Here is a 15,598-nt window from a genome sequence, read left to right as displayed (position 1 = left end):
AAGCAGTAAAAATGAGGATTATTCAACACAAGTCCTGTATACGTTGTAAAACTGCAGGTGCACCGCTAGTAGAACACTTTATTGAAGAGGGCATAGTGAGGAAGACCTGGTTTGGTCAGTGCTAGTGGCAATTCAAGCGCACAATAAAGGAGACCTGGAGAGTAAACTAAATCGCACAGAAGCTAGACTTATCGAAAAATACCATACTGTTGTAAATGGGCTAAATGACCGTGATGAACTGTGGGCGTTGATTTGATCTGATGAGGTCTGTGTACAGAATATGCACTCAGCTCACTGGATATATATTTTTTCAGTGAGAAATATCCAGGTTAGGTGCAGTTTATCTATTTGGGATACTGGCTTAGCTTAAGTTGTAAGAATATATGCTATTACAATTTCATATATACCTGTCCAGATAGTAATATATGGGACCGTCTATAGTTTTACATTTTTAATGATTGTCCAGTTAGAACTGTTGAAATCAGATAGCTATTTATGATGGTCTCTGATTGTTGCAGGTATCTATTTGTTTATACTGTTCAAAATGTATTACACCAATGATGTTGTTTTTGGTTACAGGTGTTAATTTTCCTCTCCTCTCCAGATTGTAAGCCTTGGTTATATACAGTGCCAAGATGTGTTTGCCAGTTTGAACATTGCCAGCACTTTTATATAATCGTTCACTTTGGGTGTTTTTTACTAAATATGGGACTGTGAGCGGTAACATTTCAGTGCCGTTCTTTGTTTCCTTTCCTCCCCCTCTCTCGCTTTTTTTCTTGTTCTTTTTCTTCTGCGCCTCGTTTGCCTTTCTCCCTTTCTCTGTGTGGATCATGTGTGATTGTATGTGATTGACTTCACTTTGTAGGGTATTTTTAGGGGCTGTAAATCGGCAGCCCTCCATACTACACGGTTCCCAGTGTCTAGTCCACAGTCGGCCCTTTTCCAACTCTAAGATGGTGGAATATGTGGTAAGATCCTCGATACGTTTTCCATTCTGATGGATTCGGGGGTATACTTTAGTCCGTTTTTGATTCCAGCGATCCGCACGTCGATACGTGTGAAGTCAGTACGTTAGTGGAGGAGATGTTAAGAAGGTTTTCCCAGTGGGCACACGTTATGCCAGTAAACTTTGTTCCCGACGCATCCTGAAGTTGTTTAGCCGTGTGGACTTGAGCCGCCAGGTACGGGCAGACTTCCCCGATTTTTGGTAAACATACAGACTTAGTCTTCCACCGCTCCCCAGCACGACATTCAGTGTGGCCAGAGTTTTGCTTGTCGGAGCTGTGCCGGTTGATCTTAGATTGCGTGCCTTTCCAAATTTGTGTGTGGACCCCACGGGGGGACCTCATGAATAGTGGTGTGACATACACTGTAGTGCACTCCACTGCGCCTTAAGTAGATATTTAGAGCACCAGTAGTTTTAATATTTTCCGAATTTGTCATCGTAAAGTGCTTTACTTATCGTTTCAGAGAGAGAAGAATGTATTCCTTCCCTTGCTGTGTATTTTTCTACTGAGTGGGCACTTGAAGTGAGCACCAACTCAGAGGTATGCGTGGTAATGGTGGCCCTTTACGCTTTATTTGACACAATGCCTGATCTCCCTTGTCTCTGTTGCGGCTTTTATTAAATGTACTCTGGGATACATACCCGGCCATTACAGATTTATCTCTTTCTGTTACATGCATAGGTACCCCCGAGGGTTGTACTCCTACCTTTGAATTTCCAACCACTGTGCACAGGGTCCGCATAATTTCGTTGGATCCCGTGAGTATTTATGAGATTTCCTTGACCTTCCGGTCTGGTCCTACCCCGTCCTGGGATGCGTGGGTTTTTGTTGATTACTGCACGGGCCTTCACACCACTCTTAACTGTCCAGGTGCAGTGTGTCACCATTTCTCGAGTATTTACACAGGTGGTGGTGCTTTTGATCCACATGGTCATGTTTGTTTGTGATTCTCCTCTATTCCTTTTCTTTTGCTAAACCCCTTTCTATGCTTTTTTCCTTCCTCCCTCTTTCCCTTTTGCTTCTTTCCCTCCACTTTCCCCCCGCTCTTGTTTTCAAGGCACTACATTAGTAACCTATGGGATAGTGTGTTTTGGCAGAACTGTTTGTTGTGTATATATTGTAAATAATGTTCATTATATTTTAGTGTAATTTGGCCCTTCTGTCCTGAGGAAGCCCATAGATACGTGTGGCTGAAACGTGACCGCGACTGCGTCGACAGACATTCTGTGGAGGAGGCCGTTTCAATTGTTAATTTGTGCTATACTGTAGCATAAGCGCCGGTTGAAATAATCATGTTGGGGTAATTAGTTTCCCCAGGCGCTGATACATAGGAATACCTGGGAGTGTAGCATTGAAATTCAGGAATGCGCACATAGACATATAAGTGTTTTTTGTGTAATTTTTTAGTTTTTTTGTCTTTTGTAGTGCTGTGTTCTTTATGCAATTCGTGTGTAAATATATATATGTGATGTATATGTTGTATATTGTATTATATGGAAAGATTGAGTACAAGTGAAGGTACTCTCGTTGTATATAATCATTTGTTGCTTGTTTTATGTGCTCCACCTAGTTGTTTGATATAGCTATATATGTGACTATAATTTGTGTATTCATTACTTCTTAAAATTCAGTTTTGGATATATCAAGGCTTTTAATTTAACCTTGATTACAAATAAATACTGAATTGATCCCTCTGTGCCTCTTTGTATTTATATACATCTCTTGTGGAGAAGTGTGGCTCAGGGGTTAGAGGCAGCAGACCCGGAAGCTGAGATCGGTCCTGGACCAGGGTTCAATTCCCCGCCTCGGCGGGTCTTGGGCTCAAAAATTCCACGGACTCGATAATTCTTGTTCCGGTGCCTACTGGACCCATGGGTTCACACTCTGCGACTCTGGGCAATAGCTTGCTTAATCTCCACTACAGCCCCTCGCGGCGGGATGCCTGGCTTTCACCTTGTGAATACCCTGCTGGTGTTATCTCCTGGAATACCAGGACGGGTTCCCAAGGCAAGCGCCTTGATGCCTGCGGGTGATACGTGCGCTATGTAAATCGCAATACATTTACATTTGATGTCATGTGCTCATGTACATGAGGGTAATTTGGGCACAATCCCCCCACCCCCTTTTCTCCTAGAAGGACTGGGTGAGGGCAGCAAGGTTGATGATTATTCGGGGCTGCACAACTTATTTATAAAGGATCACATCCTTGATACTTGTTTTCCATAGCTGCACCAACACCTGGTTTCTAGTAAGATTTCTGCCCCCAGGAACCTTGCTGAGAAGGCAGGCATCTGGGTCAGCACCAGAGTGACCAAGATGGTAACTGGAAGGGACTACCATAAGGTTGGTCAGTGTTCCCAGAAGACAAAAGGGGGGGGATTAAAAGAGGGAGTTCATTCAAGGTCTGGGGAAAAGGTGTCATCCCCAATATGGCCACAAGAAGAAAAACTATCCTGATTAAAGGCAGCAGCTGGAAACTCCCAAGCGTTATGACTGTTTTGAGTATGAACATTACAAGGGGGATCCCAAGTGTTCAAAAAGAGCACAACCTCCTACAGGGGTAAAGGTTCTTGGGGGTGGCAAGTATAATGCTGCGGGAGGAGTTTGTCCTATTTAATACAGTTGAGTTTAGTGGGATTACACTAGTGTCCCTGGGTGACAATGAGATGGTTCTTAATATCCATGTGCTCTCTAATACTACTAATTACAGGCAAAGGGTGACCATCCATGGGCAAGGTATTGAGGCTCTGAGGAATACAGGTTCCAGAGTGAATCTGGTAAGGAGTCAGCTGGTATCCCCAGAGCATGTGATTCCCAATGCATTCCAGCAGGTTCTGGTGGCTTACAACTGAGAGGATCACTAACTATTGGCCCTTGTCACATTTGAGTGGAGAGGGGTCAGGTCTTCTGAAAGTTGCAATGCCCCCTTCCATGCCTATAGATTGTTTGCTTGGTAATAACATTGAGCACACTACCTGGAAGGAAATGGGTCTCAATGCTCATTTTGGGATGTTGGGGTTACCTGATTTGATATTTGCAATCACAAGGTCCATTGATGCCCAGGATGGGAGTAAAAAAGGACTGAAGCTGGAAAAAATGGCCGAGCACCTAAATGTCTACGCAGTGAGGGGAAGAGGGCAACTTTAGTGGCCACCCTGGAGACCATTGAGGTGGGCATTGCTCTCCTTGGTGACCTGGCAGAGCTCGCTGGTTGGCATGTGAAAGGAGGATCCACAAAGAAGGAACTTTTGGGCACAGAGAGAGTGCTCACCTCTTGAGGCATAAGGCAACAGGCCAAAGTCCAAGATGCAGGTAATGCCCCTGGAAGTCCTCACATTTACTGTGTAGACAACCTCCATTACAGTGAGCCTAAAGCTACTGTGAATGGGACAACACAGGCCTTGGTGGTCCCCCAAAGCTACAGGGCCTTGCTACTGGAGCTGGCAGACACAATTTCCCTGGCAGGACACATGGGCCAAGACAAGACATTTGCAAGTCTTGCTAAGCAAGTCTTTTGGCCTGGGATCAAGACTTCCTCAGTTGAATTCTGTGGGATGTGTATAGCCTGCCAGGCTTAAATCCCGCATTAATCCCTTGCCTGTCATTTGCACACCCTTTAAGAGGGTGTGCATCAACATTGTTGGGCCTATTGGTCCCCAGACTGCTTTGGGCAACAGGTGCATCCTAGTTCTGGGGGACTGTGTCACCAGGTACCCAGAGGCAATCCTTGTGAGGACCATAACTGCACCTGCAGTTGCAAAGGCCCTGATGAGGGTTTTGTATCTGAGTGGGTTTCCCCAAGGAAATGGTTTCTGACAGCGGCACCATCTTCATGTCTGCTTATATGTAATCAATGCGGAAGGAGTGTGAGGTAATGTACAAGTTCTCCACCCCTTCACATCCACAAACCAATGGGCTTGTTGAGAGGTTTAACTAAACCTTGAATGGCATTATTGAAGGTCTGCCTGACTCCTTGAGGCATAAGTGGGACATCCTCTTGCCATGCCTTCTCTTTGCCCACAGGGAGATGCCACAGAAGGGAGTGGGATTCAGTCCCTTTAATCTTCTTTATGGACACTGAGTCAGAGGTCCCTGAGTTTAGTGAGATGAGGGTGGAAAAAATCTCACTGGATAATTCCCCAGGATGTAGTGAGCTACATGATGGCCTTTAGAAGCCAATTGGTTAAGTTGCGAAAACAAACTTCAGACAACTTAGAAGCCAGTTAGGAAATGATGAAGCAGTGGTATGACAAACATTCTTCTCCTGCACAATTGCAACCTGGGCCTCAGGACCACTCGTCTTGGACCTATGAGGTGGTTGCAAGGAAGGGTGTTAGATTTGGGGGTCTCTAGTTGGCATACATAGGTACCTGTGACAAAAAGGGACCCTTGCGTCTAGTCAGGGTAAGGGGGTACGCTCCTAAAAAAAAACGTGCTCACCCCCTTGGTAGCTTGGCATGAGCAGAAAAGCTTATCTCAGAGGCAGTGTGTAAAGCATTTGTGAATACATACAGTAATCCAGTGACAACACTACATTATGGATACCACACCAGGTTTACATTAAAAATAAGTATTCTTTTATATAAATTTAACACAAGAATACAAACAACAAAAATCCACAATACTGTACTTAAAGTTGTAGGATTAGCTTAGTTCTCTTTAGATCTTAAAATGCGACACTTTGAGTCAATGTACCTTAAGATGAGTAACACTTCTACAACAAAAGTGTTGCAAGGATGGTGATGCAGTAGTTCCTTACAGGCAAAGACGGTGATGCATTGAATATCCAGTGCAAAGACACAAAGATATTGTCTTCTTCTTGATACTACAATCTCCTCGGATGTTGTGAGAGGTCTCGACGCGATGCAACCCTTGTTCAGTGATGCAACAACAGCGGCACGCTTCTCCTTGGATGCGAGGCGCTTCTTGTGATGCAGTGCAATGCGACAGCTACAGCGGCAACACCCTTGTTCAGTGATGCGAAGGCAGCGGCTGAGACTGTGACACGCTTCTTCGATGTTGCAAGACGTTTCTTGTGATGCAGTGCAATCAAACAGCTACAGAGGCGACACCCTTGTTCAGTGATGCAATGGCAGTCACGCTTCCAGCTCCTTGCGACACACAGTTTCCCAGAAGGCCCAAAACAGCTGCAGGCACTTCCAAAGGACTCTTGGGGAGCTGGTGGTTGAAGTCTGTTGTCCCTGAGACTTCAGAAGGACTTAAGCTCTTCTCTCAATCCCTTGGAGATCCTTACAAGTTGATGAAAGTACACAAAGTTCCTCTCTCCTTTCTTTGGCAGTCAGGCAACCAATGCAGGCCAATCCCCCAAGCAGCACTTCAACTTAAGGATAGTCTCTCCTCAGTCTCTCTGCTTCCACTCCTTAGCAATTTTTCTTCTTGTTGTCCAAAAGTGATCTAATTCTCTGGGGTTTGGGCCACCTCTTTTATACACAGTTTCTCTTTGTTCTCTGAAGGCAGAGAGGCCTTTGCCTAGTTCAAACCAGTTCTGGTCAGTCCTGGAGCACTCTGTTTACATGACTCCATCTTTCCTTTCACAGTGCAGGGCATAGACATCAGACGCACCACAGGAGGTGGAGCCAGCATTTTGGAGGGAAGGCACAGCCCTATTCAGGTCCCAGGTGCAACTCCTCCCTCCCATCTAGATGCAGATCTCTCTATTCACCACTGGGCTGACTCACTCTGTCTCTGGAAACCCCCGGCCCCTGTCACTCAAACTTCAGACAAGGAATACACAACCTAGCAGAGGCAGGCTTGGATAGTTAGACAAGAAAATACCTACTTTCTAAAAGTAGTATTTTCAAACACAGAATGTTAAAACCAACTTCACTAAAATATGTATTTTATCATTCTGAGTTCAGGCATACTAAACTCGAATTTCTACCTAGTTTCCTGAGTCAGTTAGGATTATAAGATGTAATAATAAACTGTCCATTCTGGCCTATGGGGAATAGGTAGCCTTTCAATAGTGAAAAACAATAATGGCTGTAATTCACTATTAGGACATGCCACACACATCAGGGCTTGTCCTACCCCATACAATGCACCCTGCCCTTGGGCCTACCATAGGAGTGTCTGATATGAAGAAAAGGGAAGGTTTAGGGACTGACAAGTGGGTGCACTTGCCCAGTAAGCATGGCAGTACCAGACTGCACACATGCTCTGCAATGGCCAACCTTAGAGGCTGCTTCTGTGGGTGGCACAACCAGCGCTGTAAGCCCACCAGCAGCATTTGGTTTACAAGCCCTGGACACACTCAGTGTACTGTATTAGGGTCTGACACATAAACCAAATCAGCCAAACAGGGAGTCACTAATCCATACATCAATTTACTATAGGGCGAGCATATGCACTTTAGCACTGATCAGCAGTGGTAAAGTGCCCAGAGTCATAAAACCAATAAAAACAGGTCAGACAAAATACAGGAGGAAGGCAAAAAGTTCAGGGATGACCCTGCAAAAAGGGCCAAGTCCAAAAAAGGGTGAGTCCACCTACCCAATGGATCTCAAGACCCCTAGGAACTCAAAAGGGAACTGCTCAAACCCCATTTTGACAGGTCTGAGCTCACCATCCTGTTGGTGACAGATGGGAAAGAGGAAGAGAAGATTGAACCTCTTCCTGATCTCTTAGCCACCAAGGAGAAAGATGGGTCTGGGAGGCAGTAATCATTTCCCTCAGTCTGACTCCTGAGCAGCAGAGGAACTGCCACCAAGTGTTGGGACAGTAGTCCTCTCTGTTTTCCCTCATCCTTGGGATTACTCACCTGCACACCTATGATGCGGACACAGGAGACAGCTTTCATTTCAAGAAGAAATCTTACAGGTTGACTGACAAGTTGATGGCCAGCATTAAGGAAAATGTGTTTAAATGTTGATATTGTGAAGAAGTGTGGCTCACTGATTAGAAGCGGCAGACTCTGAAGCAGAGGTCGGCCCGGGACCAGGGTTCAATTCCCGACACGGCAGGGTCTTGGGTCAATGTCCGCGGACTCGATAATTCTCACCTAGGTGCCTACGCTAACCATTGGTCCCACTCTGCAACTCTGGGCAATAGCTTGCTTAATCTCCACAACAGCCCTATCAGCACCAGGGATGCCTGGCTTCACCTTGGGGTTGCCCAGGAGGGACTATCTCACAGGGAAATCCAGGACGGGTTCCCCAGCGGTATACAGCGCCAGGATGCCCCAAGATGGGGTAAAAGTGCGCTTTACAAGTTTACATACATTTACATTTACATTTACTCTAGTAGCCCCTAGTCCATTCCTATGGTACTGGTGCCTTAAGCTGCCATGACCGGCACCTCAACAAATTTCACGTTCTGTGTGAATTACAGAGGGCTCAACTCAGTAACAGAGACAGATGCTCCTCCCGGATCCCCAGGCTAATGAATTGATTGACAGGTTAGGGGCTGTGCAGTGCTTAAATACATTTGATCTTACATGGGATGGCCCAGGCAGGGAGGAGGCAAGATGACCGCTGGTGGGTTGTGGTGAGCAGTCGCACTCACCCTAGCTCCCACCTAGACCCAAGGATGTGGTTACAAATGATTATGTTCCATGCCCGTTCCCCCTGATGGCCCTGCAGAAGTGGATATACAACGAATTAGGAGATACTACAATCCTGAAGTATATTGCTAATTGTCTAGAAAGGCTCCTCCAAGACTGTGGCAGGTTTAAGGGGAAAGCTTGAATCGTGATGAGCGCCTTCGGGTTCAGGAAAAAGCAGCAGCAGCAGCACCTGACTAAAATGCCAACACAAAATGGAAAGCAGGAGAAGGGGCAGGAGAACGCGATGGCACCTGTGAGGGATTCCGTGCCGGTAGTAGCACCATCCGGAGACAGTACTAACACGGCCGGAGCGATATCACGATCCCTGGGCGCTATCCGCAAAACGATGGCCCCCCTATTGAAAAAGAAAATAGACTCACGGGGGAAATCAGGCGTAACCGCTGGGACAGTGCAAGAAAGTCTAGCAGACAGCTGCGCTATGACCAGGGAAAGTCAGTGAAAGATTAAAAAACAAGGAGAATTCTCTCCGGCAACCCACCTTAACGGAGGCATTCTCTGCAAAGATCCCGGGACCGACTGACAGAAGCTCCGGTCTCAGTGCAGGAATGGAAGGTCAGAGGTGCGTCTTCGAGGACGCTGGAAACGTTGGGAGCGCCAAGGACGCAGAGGATGCTGAATCCCTGGCTGCTAGGCAACGGTCCACCTTGGGCGCAGGCAGCAACCCCGCCGCTTCCGCGGGAAACCTCACTGCAGAGCAAACCCTCACAGCAGAACAAACTGTCTGCAACGCCAGGGGAACGAAGGAACCCGTGGAGGGAATGGGAAGCGCTGCGGGGCTGGTGGGCGACATCGGGAAGGCAGACATGCTGGGCGCTATTATGCTGCTGGAGGCAGAGCTTAAAACCCCGCTTTCCAAAAACACTCGGGGCAGTTGTGCTAGCCTGGCCAGCCAGAAGGATTTGGGGGTCGGCATGAGGCCTGAGGTACTGGTAAGGGCTGAAGGCCCTTCAGTTGAGGGGGAATGTTTTTACTCCCTCAATGAGATTTCTGATTCAGAGAGTGAAAGTGAAACAAGCTCAGTTGAACACTCAGATACAGGGTCTAGCATGTCAGGCAAAGACACCACTCAGAGGAGAAAATCGTCTAAAAAAAGAAAGCAGATTGCTGAGTCACTGGGAGGCATGGAGAGAAGGCTGGTATGGGACTACTCGGCTACCTCGCAGACATATCAAGAAGATGACAACACTTTAGAAGCACCTCCGGGGCCTGCAGCACAGCAGGCGCCTTTTGAACTTATATTTACTACACTCAGGCAAATGCAGGCAGAAGCCAGGTCAGAAAGTCGTAGAGCCAGACATCCCTCGAAAAAATTCAGAACACAATGAGGAAAGTTAATTAAACTATACGACAAAATGGCGGACAAAGTAACGGAAGTGGAGGAGCGGACAGGCAAGCTGGAGGACAAATTCAGCAGTTGACAAACATTCAGGACAGCACAGGAAAAACTCTCTGAGGACCTTCAGTGGAAACTTAAAGATTTTGAAAATCGCCAGAGGCGCAATAACATTAGACTCTTGGGCATGGCAGAAGGACAGGAAGGGCAAGATACCATGCGTTTTGTCGTGAACTTACTGAGGGAGGCTTTTCCAGAATCTGAGTGGCAGTGGGAGAAGGATATACAACGGGTACAGAGGTTTCTCTTTACGCAAAAGAAAGGTCAAGGGGGGTCTTTTCCCAGGGCTATCCTGGTGAATGTGGGGAATTTTCTTGTGAGAGAAGAAATCATCCAGAAGGCTATACCAGGCAGTAAGCGATAATATGAGGTTATCACCTTTACTGCTCGGCCAGACTTCTGCCACATCACAGTGGAGAGAAGGTGGAGACTTAGACAGATGATCGCTCCATTCCAGGCCTTGGGGTCAGAAGCGTATCTATCTTTCCGGCTAGATTAAAGGTGGTCACTAAGGGGAGAGTAAGAATGCTCTTGTCAGAAGTTAAAGCCCAACAATACCTAGAAGAGCTCAAGAGTCAGAAGGGAGGTTAACCCTCCTCCAGATTGCTTTGAGTCTCCAGCGCAGTAGAAAGGGGAACAAGGGGGGCATGGGATATTCAGCAGTATGGTAGAGGGATAGGTGGGGGCGCGATGGTCACGGGCCTTAAAGCAGTCACACATAGGTCATTTCTGACCTATTTGCCAGTAGGGGGGGAGGGCACATTAGAGGGGGGTAAGAGGGATTCAGAGGGGGGAGGGGGAAAAGCAGCACAAATGTTTAGTTTTTCTTGTTTGTTTCAGCACATTGTTACATGGTTTATAACACATGGTATGACATATACAAGATGGTTTGATGACTTTAAAGTTTACTCGATTATTTGGTTCTCTGCTATAAGGCCTCCAATGTCACTTTTATGGCGTGTAGGATAGCTTCAATTAATATGTGTGGCCTCAATGAGGTAAATAAGAGGATGAGAGTGGCAGCATATCTTAAAACCTTGCACCTAGATCTGATATGTCTACAGGAGACCCACATAGAAGGGAGCAAGGCGTATCTCCTGGAGCAATTAGGGCTCACTGCATTAGCAAGCACTAAACAGGGGACTAGAACTAGAGGCGTTGCAGTTTTGGGGAAAAGCAGGGATGTGGTAATAGGGAAGAAGATGGAAGATCAATGGGGTAGGTGGGTGGTCTTGGAAATAAATTTTTAAGGCCAGAAATTAACACTTGCTGCATTCTATGGCTCTACAGATGATGATCTAGATGTCTTCCAATTCCTCGATACAGAGCTAGCTCAGTGGCCCAAGCCTATTGTTTGCTGTGGGGATTTTAACATACACAACCCAGAGAGCTCATTTGCACAGACAGGTGGGATATATCGGGGAAGGAAGATGAAAGTGTATAGGGCACTAGCTGCCATGGGGTCTCATAATGATTTGGTGGACCCATGGGTTAAGCTGCATCCACATTTGGATGGGAGCACTTTTTTCTCCGCCCCACATAAGGTCATGGTGTTAAGGGGAACCATGCAGCCACTACACCTTAATCGATCTATACCTTCTTATTGTAGTGTACGAGGGTTTACATAAGGGTTCAGCTAACTGTTTAGATATGTTTAGCATGTAACCAATACAAAGAACTGAAGTCCGTGTGCTGTGCCCTTATGTTTAATTTGTTGATGCAGAACATGAATCCTAATGAGCTTCTTGCCTTTACCTATGCTTATTTACCCTGCTGGTTACCTTGCCTTTCCTTATGCGCACGTTGTTCCTTCCCGCACGTGTTACCGGCATTCGGTTTGCACGTGCAGGCCATAACCTGTCTGGCAGCCTCAGCTATAAAAGGCTGCTTGAGAAACGCTGTGGCGCTTCGCTTCATCAGAGCGTCACCGCGAGTGCAGCTGATAGCGTCAATAGCCCGGCCCGCCTCAAGAACCAGACCTCCGCCCTTCCTCGGAGTCTCCTGCTGAAGCTCCGGCCCGGTGAAGAATACCAAGAACGTTTCTTGTGTATCCTTAAAAAGAACATCTGTGTTCTCTCAACTTACCCGTGCTCTGGTTTTCTGCACGTCGGATCCTGTCATCACTGGGCTTTTCTTGCTTCTTTCAAACAGAGCGTCATCTCTGATGGATAATGCAGTAAGGCTAAATTAACCCCGTCTTCCCAGTAGAAAGAAACCTTCTTATCCGGAACAGTTATGTTAATTCTCTACTCCCAGCTGCAGGTAGCTTATCTTTAAGATACTCCTTGAGACATTGCTTCGTTTTGAATTCCGATATTCCGATATGAGCAAAGACTAAACAAACATTGGTGAAATAATTGAGACATATTTTCTTGTGATAAGAACAAGAAAACAAGCATTGCTAAAAGTAGGATTGTAATTTTGTTACGTGAGTTCTGAGTTAAAACATTGTTGTAAGTGCTGAATTAAGCTAGCAGTGCAGAACTAAATAATAGTAGGGAGCTCAGAGAAGCTCGATATTTAAGTACTACGGTGCTTGTGTTTTCTTTTCTTTATTTTACAGGTCAGACCCCCCCCTTTTCTTCAATAATGACAACAATCATCAGGTATGCTGCATATATCACGTATAGTTTAACCCAAAGGTACTAACCATATTAACCAGTTGAAAGTGGAATCACTTCTTGTTGTTGTTATCATTTGCTAGTATTCATGATCTGGTATTTTTCTTGTTAAAGGCTTTCACAAGTCACGAAGAGCCTGATGATTGTTCAAGTGTCAGCTAGGGCCAGTAAACAGTAGGTACGTCCTCATACTCTGTTAAATGTCGACATGTATTTCATGTGAGTTCTCAGTGAATAGAGATCTTACTTTTTGCATATTGTGCAGCACCAGTTAGAAGCCAGAAGGCCCGGCACACTTACAAAGAGAAGCATCATTGGATTCCACAAGGACCAGTGTTTTGTTTGTTTGTTTCTCTTTCCACTTCCCCTTTCCCTTGCGGGGCAATCAGAGTAATCAAGTGTTAGTAATCCTTGTTACCTGGTTAATCCACATGGGATTTGGGAGTTTGCAGCATCAAAGAGAAACAAGAACAGCAGCCTCGTAGTTTGAAGCTCAACAGAAAGCGAAGCCACAATAAACGCTGTTTCTTTTTGATACTGCAAACTAGAAGGGCTATCTAAAATGGATGTAAATCAACTAACCCAGTTAGTACAGAAAATGAACGAAGAGATGCAGGAGTTACGGTTAGAAAAACAGTCTTTGTGTCAAGAATTAGATAGAACTAAAACTGGCTTTACCACCTGGAGGGGACCCTCCGAGTTGGGACGCCCTGTTTTGTCCCCCCCTAAATTTGGAGCTCCAGCTTTCAGCGCTCAGACGTCAGTAGGTGCACCTACTGAGCAACCAGTGCAGGTCACTGTGATTACCCCCACTCCTGTTCCTCTGGCAACCCAAGAAAGGTTTGCGGGAGATGCCAACCGGTTTTCTTCTTTCATGAGTCAATGTCACCTGCATTTTTTATGTAAACAACATATTTTTATTTTTATTTATTTATTTGTGTGTTTTGTAAAGCGCAACAGCTGCCCCAACGGGGCGTCCCGGCGCTGATAAATCATGGAACTGAGAGGCAAGGAACCAGGGGGGCATTATGTGTGTGGAAAGTGAGCCCAGATTACTATCGATGCCCGGGCGGCTGGCGCAAGACGCCTCTTAGTTCCCATCCTGAATAGTTACCAAATAAAGAGACAGGCGCTGGAAACAGGAACACAAAGAACAGAGTTTTATTTCTCATGAGGAGAGCCTGTCATTTCGGACACGAAACACAGTATCTTTCGGGAGGTGCTCTAACAACCTCTCTGAGGCCTGGCCTCTTATACCCTGGTTTATGACATATGACCTTTCTTTATTACAATCAAGACATTGTGAAGCAAGGAAAAAGACATCCCCGTAAACCTCGTGTCAATCCCACCCCACATATATCCACAATAGAGGCCCTCACCCTGCTGACATCAGGAGGGGGTGTTATCGCGCAGCTGAGTGTTCCGCCGATTCTTAGGATGTGTGCGCCTGATCGTAAAAATACATCTCTTGGCAATGGGGAGCCAGTGAAGTTTACGGAGGTGAGGGGAAATGTGATGTCTGGCAGGAATTCTCTCCACCAGCCGAGCAGCAGCATTCTGGATAGTCTGTAGTTTGTGACATAGGCCTGCTGTGATGCCGAGATATAGTGCGTTGGCGTAATCAAGATGAGATATTATCAGAGCTTGTACCACAGTCTTACGGCAGTCCATCGGCAGGTAGTTGATGAGCTGTTTGATTGTCTTGATCTTAGCAAAACAGGATGCTGCTACTGTTTGAACCTGGGCATTAAAACTGAGATGATTATCCCAGCGCACTCCTAGATTTCTCACCGAGTCTTTAGGCGTGGGGGCATGGCTTAGATCATCTGGCCACCATAAATTAGAATCAAGAGGGGATGATGAATTAAAAAACAGAATCTCTGTCTTTCCAGCATTAAGTCGGAGGGAGTTGGAGTCCATCCAGCTGGAGATGTCTCTTATAAAGGATTTCAGTGGGTCGAAAGCAGAAGCATTGGGGGTATCAAAGGTAAAGAGTAACTGAATGTCGTCGGCGTAGGAGGTGGATTTAATCCCAGTTTGCGCAATCAGTTTAGCCAAGGGGGTAAAGTAGACATTGAACAAGAGCGGGCTCAGGGATGAGCCCTGTGGAACTCCCCATTCAAGTGGTCTAGCGGTAGAGGCGTAGGGAGGGGTGTATACCTGCTGAGTACGGTCACCCAGGTAAGAAGAGAGCCATCTCAACACAGTTCCGCCAATACCCAGGTCTCCCAGCCTTCTCAGCAAGATCTTATGAGAGACGGTGTCGAATGCTGCTGAAAGATCCAGCAGCACTAACACCGCCCTCGACCCTCGGTCCAGCGCCCATCTCACCGAGTCAGCCATTTCGACAAGAGCCGACTCCGTGCTGTGGCCCGACCGAAAGCCGTGCTGAGAGTCATGCAGGAGCCCATGGGTTTCGATGTAATTGGCAAGCTGGGAGTGCACCAGTCTTTCCAGGATCTTAGCTGGGGCAGGCAGGAGAGAGATAGGCCTGTAGTTACTGGGGTTATCCGGGTCAAGATCAGGTTTCTTAAGGATGGGGACCAGGGAAGCATGCTTCCATTTAGCAGGAAAACTACCCATTCTCAGGGATTCGTTCCAGATTTGGTTGAGGTATGGGTTAAGCAGGGGTGCCAGTTTTTTATATTGTTTGGCAGGCAAAGGGTCCTTAGGGGAGCCTGATTTACAGTTGAGTAATTCTACCATTGTGTCGGCCTCAGAGATGTCTACGAATTCTAACAATGTGGGTAACTGAGGCGGGTAAGTAGTAGATTCCTCTACCGACCCTTCACTGGTGGTGATGGGAAAGGAGGAGTAAATAACCTTAATTTTATCCTCAAAGAATTGTGAAAGTTTATTGCACAGAGACTGAGAGGCAGGTTGAGCTCGAGTCAATGCGCTGGGGTCCGTGAAGGATCTGACTATGTTGAAAATCTCCCTGGCGCCATTACTGGCATGTTTAATTCTAGAAGACAGGAAGTCCCTTTTATGG

The sequence above is a fragment of the Lissotriton vulgaris genome, chromosome 11 (assembly GCF_964263255.1).
Source record: "Lissotriton vulgaris chromosome 11, aLisVul1.2, whole genome shotgun sequence".
Lineage (NCBI taxonomy): Eukaryota > Metazoa > Chordata > Amphibia > Caudata > Salamandridae > Lissotriton > Lissotriton vulgaris.
The sequence above is the reverse complement of the archived record's forward strand: the minus strand, read 5'-3'. Positions refer to the sequence as shown.